The following is a 6000-nucleotide window of genomic DNA, read 5'->3' on the forward strand; positions in this document are numbered from 1 at the left end:
GCTTTAACCCACTGAGCCACCCAGGTGCCCCTGCAAGGATCTTTTCATCGCCTCAGCCCGGAGGTGACCCTTGGTAGTTCTCAGGGCTCATTGGTAAGACGAGCATGTGTCCCCACTCAAAGGAGAGAGTGGTTTTCTCAAGAAGAGGGATCATTCCTGCCCAAATTATTTCTAGGGTTTTCTTTAATATTCAAAAACTTACATCATAATCTATCAATAAATATTTTGAGTCATTAAAAAAAAAAAGAAGAGGGAAACGGAAGGCTTGGACAACATGTAGCATCGTTTCTTCCACGAGGCTGTGCCTCCTGTGTTTCCAGGTGAGGGTGATGGCAGATGGCGTTGGAGCTGGGCCGGGTTGGCGGCCTCACTGAGAAGCTAGGGGTGCAGTGCCGACGTGTGCACAGGTGACCGGGGCGGGGGTGCGGGGGACTGAGTCTGGCTGGAGCCCGCCTCTTGCCCCCAAGGAGAGTAGTCGTCCTGGCAGTTGTGGACATGCAAACTGTTGAGTCTTACGCCCCAGACCTTCCAGTTTTTCCAAAGCAAGTAGAAATACAGGTTTTCATGGGAAATCTCCCAACTGTAAGACGGTCACCTAAGTATACGAAAACCCAGGCCAGATAAAATGTGTATGACGCGGGCCTAATGTGACCTCTGTGTTGTCAGCGTAGTTTGTTAGCCCTTTGGTCTCAGAGCTTGGGATCTCGAGCGGCCAGCCCTCTACTCCTCTGGGAGGTAAAGCTGACCCCACATTTCCAAGAAGAATCTTGGCTCTGCCTGTGAGCATTCATTCTCTCTGTCCACCTTTTGGTTCCCGTTCACGTCCTCCGTGTTGACCACAATCCCTGCTCAGCCGGCCACAGGGGCACTTGGGGCCACACGTGAAGGAGGACAGAGTCCCTTATTCCGCCCAGGTCATTGCCAGGCTGTGTGATCCCGAGGCATCTGGTAAGCCACGAGTGTTGAGAGAGACCACAGCGTGGGCTGGACACTGGGGAGTCATTACGAACTTGGAGAGCTGAACGAGGCCTGGACAGGAAGGCCTGGGTCACCTCCGGATGGCGTCTTAAGGTCCAAGGGAAGCAGTTAAGGAGTTCTGAATGGGTGGGTGTCACACAGCAGACCAGCATTGTAGGCATTCTGGACAGATCGTTCTGGCAGCTGTTGGGGGTCCGGGGCGAGCTCTCAGTGAACAGAATCCATCCTCCAGCGTGCACAGCGTCCTTGACGGAATCCCATTCTGGTATGCTTTGGGACGGCCACTCCAACAATTTCACGGTAACCTTTTTCTGGGCCGTTTTCAGAGGAGGAGGTGTCCCTCTGAGGATGGCCCGCGTCGTTGGGCTCGTGATAGCCACGAACGGTCAGGCACAACCACCTCTGTCTTTAGAATGGGAGACGGAATCACGTTCAGGCTGCTCGAGGTCTGGGACCACAGCCAGGCGACAATGTGGGGCTGGCGTCAGCACCGGAGTAAAGGCAAGGGAGGAGAGCTTCTGACTTCTGCAGCGGTGGCCACCGTGTGGCCTCTGGTTAGGACAAGGTGTCAGCCCGGAGCAGGGTGGTGTGGGGAGGTTGTGCCATGGTGTTCCCCAGAGCGGGGCCAGCCTGCTGTCCCCAGTGCTCCCTGGTGGGAGCCTCCCAGGGCTCTGAGGCCAGACTCGGGGTGGAAGGCAGACTGGTCGTGGTCAGACTCCCACAGCAATGGGGACGTGTCCCCTTGTATTTTCGGACCTCTGGCGAGTCTCTTTCCTAGTCTCTGCCGCCACCAAAGCCCCACTCCCCCCCCATCTCTGCGTGTCTCCCTGTGTCTCTCACACATTCTGTACCTCCCCCCACTCTCTCTCACTCGCACACACAGACCCGTCCCTGTGCACACCCCCTTGGAGTGGCGGCCCGTCATCCGTCGCGCCTCGTGAGTCCAGCCCGTGGCGGCACTTTTCACGGAGCTGAATGAAACCGGCAGAATGTCCTGCGTAGCACGCGGGGCCGTGCTGCTCTGTGAGTGTCGCACCCCTTCTGTCTGGCGGGCAGAGTGGGTTATGGTCCCGTAGGTCACTTCACACCCTCTTCCTATGCTGTGGCCATGGCCTGCCCTCTCCTGTTGCCTAGAAACCAGGCGTGGGATGTGAGCCTGCCTGAGAGACGCAAGGGTCAAGTGCCACAATCCTGGGACTGGTTCCACAAAGCGTACAGAGCAGCCCCCCTCGGCCTGATGCCCGTGAGACGCCCCAGCCCCACGGAGCTCAGCACCCCAGTTCCCCTGACCAGTGCCGGGGGGAAACATCCAGAGCCCAGGCCTGGGCCCCAGTCGTTTGCACAGCTCCCCTGGTGGATCCGCGTGGGGGCAGCGTGATGAAGGGGCACTCAGAGGAGCGACCTGTGACAGCTGTGACATGGGTGACTTTCTTGTCCCCTTCCCTCGAGCGCAGTGGCTCGAGGTTGGGGCCTGTGCTCTCTTGGAGACCTCACCTTCTGCCCTTCCCTGTTGCTTTCTGAGAGCCCCACCAGTTCAGCCTCTCTCCCCCGCTTTGCCGAAATGACGTTTTCCATCCAAAGGGTGAGGTGGTGCCTTCCTGAGAACTTGGGGTCCTGGGGATTTTCCATGTGGATCCTTCTCCTGGATGTCCTAGGATGCTCACAGAGTAGCTGCTTCCAGAACAATGTCACTAGCCACGAGCGGGTGTCAGTGCGGTGTGGTTGTGGTGGTGGCTGCCAGCAGGCGGCGCTGTCACTCAGTTGTTTTCATTGCTTATTTCTTCTGTGTTTTCTTCTCTTAAACTTTGTTATATTCTACTTTGTGCTGGATATTCTATTTAAATTTTTTTTTAATTTTTAAAAAAGATTTTATTTATTTGAAAGAGAGAGAGAGGGGAGGAAGCAGGCTCCCTGTGGAGCAGAGAGCCCGACGAGGAGCTGGATCCCAGGACACTGGGATCATGACCTGAGCCTAGGGCAGAGACTTTAACCCACTGAGCCACCCAGGCGCCCCTGGATATTCTATTTAAATACGGTTTGTAGAAATATGTTGATCTTATATTCATGGGAAAGAATTTTTGTTTGCTATGCCAGGCACCCCGGGGTGGTAAATCCCCAGATGATATGAGACTGAACTATAGTCTGTGTGGTTAACTTGTTTAATTCTGTTTTTTCTTATCAAAGATTTATTTATTTATTTACTTATTTATTTATTTATTTATTCGACACAGAGAGAGAGCACAAGCAGGGGGAGAGGCAGGCAGAAGTAGAAGCCAGCTCTCTGTTGAGCAGGGACCCCAATGCAGAATATAATCCCTGGGATTGTGCCCGGAGCCGAAAGCAGATGCTAAACCAACTGAGCCACCCAGGCGTCCCTGGATCACTTTTACTCTGAAGGGGCCACTATGGTCCTTGTTCAAGCAAGGGTGGTTTACCAGCCCTCTATCATTAGAGGGTCCCAGATTCTGACTTTTGTCACTAGTCATCCAAAGTCACCAGAAGTATACCTTGGCCTCTTTCAGACTTTTCTGCATCAGTGTCTTTAAGCAAAAGCAGTCTTGCCACGTTTTCACATTTTTTTAGGTTTCTGGTGTTTCACAGCTCCTGGCTCAGTAATTCCTTATTGTTTTATTAACTTTTTGATGTTCTTGAGCTTATTTTAAGAACAGTTTATCCAGCTTTTTTAGCATTCTGTGTCTCTTTATGGAGAAATGGGGTCACAGGAATGGATAGAGGACTGACTAGATACGAAATGGAAGTGGTTGTCGACCATCTACTGGATGCTTAGTTACAGTATAGTAACAGACAGTGTGTTCCTTTCAAGTGCTAGGTGATGTATGGAAACTCAAAAGGGCACGTGGATCAGCCTGGGTCCAAGATGAAGAGAAAGACCGTAGAGTAATTTGAACAGAGAAAGTTTAATATGAAGAAGTACTTAGTATATCAGGATTGGAGTAATGAGGGACCGCTGGTTAGAAATAAAGGAAACCCAAAAGAGTGTATAGGAATATGAACTATAAACAGCTACCACCTGTAGGAGCAGACATTACACCCAGGAAGGCTCCACTCTGACTCCCCAAGGGAGATGCATCCTCGGGGCAGCATTGGTGGAAGTTGTCGCAGAGCCACCCTCGAGAACTTGCTAGAGACCTGCCCTGCCAGTGGTGTGTTTGGGGTAGAAGGCTGCACACTGCACTCTATAGGCAGGAGCCTGACTATAGGCAAACGGGACTAGGAAGCACAACTTGTTTCCTCTACACTTGCTCTCCTGTGTTTCCCACTGAAAAGTGTTCCACGGTGCTACCAGCGAAGGGAAAACACTTACAGGGCTCATGCCTAGTTTCTCAGAGCAGGGCAAAGGGCTGGATTCGACACTGTACAGTGCGTCCATTCTTCTGGTCAGCTTCCTTACACACCCTCCTGTGCATGATTACCCGCCCCCTTGCAACACTGAAACAACTGTGTATTTCCACCTAACAAGATGCACCTTTTCTTCTCCCAAGTGAAGAAACTTACCCTTCCCCAGGATGAGGAGATGCATGGTGCCAGGAGTCATTGTGTAACTGATCCAGTGAAATGGAACCAGAATTCCAGGCTCTGTGCTGGGCGCTTTATATTTTGTAACACTTAATTCTTAGAACCTTGTGATGGAAATGCTATTTAATAGAAACAGTGCATGGTGGAGCTCCGCATTCTTACCAGCGCACTCTAGGAAAGTGTCTTGGTGCAGATATTAGAATAGATGTCTGCGGGGGTGGGGTGGGGTGGAGGGAGCGCCTGGGTGGCTCAGTCAGTTAAGCCTCTGTCTTTGGCTCAGGTCATGATCCTAGAGTTCCCCCACCCCCGCCCCCACCAACGGTCAGAGTCCCGCACCCTGCTTGCTGGGACCCCGCTTTTCTCTCTGCCCCTCCCCCCATTCATACTCCCTCTGAAATAAATTTTAAAAATCTTAAAAAAGAAAAAAGAATAGATGTCTCAACAAGCTTTTAAGGGTGTGGAAAATTTCCAGAAGCAACCGAGTAAGAGGGAGAATAACGTACGGGGATGTGAGCATGTGCTTGGGGGGGCGGGCAGTGTGTTCAAATCATAACTCGGCTACCAGCCTTGTGGTTTTGAGCAAGTTAAACTCTCTAAGCATCTGTTCCTGTATCTTTAAAATGGGACAATAATACTGACTTGTTATAGTGGTTGAGGACCTCATGAGGTCAGACATACTAAGGGGCTGGTTTGTGGTGAGCACTCAGTAAACCGTACCTATTATTATTTTAAGTTGGAATGAAGGACATGGCTCTTTAGAAAATGGCAAATAGGGAGTAGGACATCTAAAGCGCAAGGTGGTGTGTATTTAGCGGAGTCTTATTAGCGACATATTTTAAAAGTTGGATTATTTTCAGATTTGTTCCCAAAGGTGGCGCTGGACATGAATACACAACCCGGAAAACATTAGGAAGTCTGAATTCTGACGCTGTACATTTTTTCTATGATGTATTGTGTGAAGAGCATTTTGGGAGGAGCAGAATTACACTGGTGGCTACCGGTTCACATTTTGCGGGCAGGGGAAAGCACATTTCATAAAATGTATATGTGTAGGTACAAACCGAGCGAGGCAAGGCGCCACATTTGGCGCCACCTCTACCCTACCCCCAACAGACGCGCTCCCACGGTGGGTTCTGGGCGCTACTGCGCAGTCGCAGAAGCTTCTCTTAGGAGGGGAAGTCTCAGTCCTTCCGTTTGGCGCCTCTATCTGCTGCAGTTGCCTCGTGGGCACGGTCGCGATACAGCGGGTCCATCCGCAGCGCAGACGCCGATCCTACAGCACTCAGAGTGGGACTCCCTTCCTCACAATGTCTGAAGAGGAGGGTAAGGTGCCCTTCCCAAGGCTGTTCCACTCGTTTCTGCCTCTTTCTTAATCTTGCTGGGGGTGGGGGGCAGGGGGGGAGGGGAAACTGACAGGGTTCGCACTGTGCCCACCTAGAGGGCCTCGCAGGGGACCAAGGCATTGTCTTGTCATCTACCAGGGCG

This window comes from Mustela nigripes, chromosome X (genome assembly GCF_022355385.1).
Source record: "Mustela nigripes isolate SB6536 chromosome X, MUSNIG.SB6536, whole genome shotgun sequence".
Classification (NCBI taxonomy): Eukaryota; Metazoa; Chordata; class Mammalia; order Carnivora; family Mustelidae; genus Mustela; species Mustela nigripes.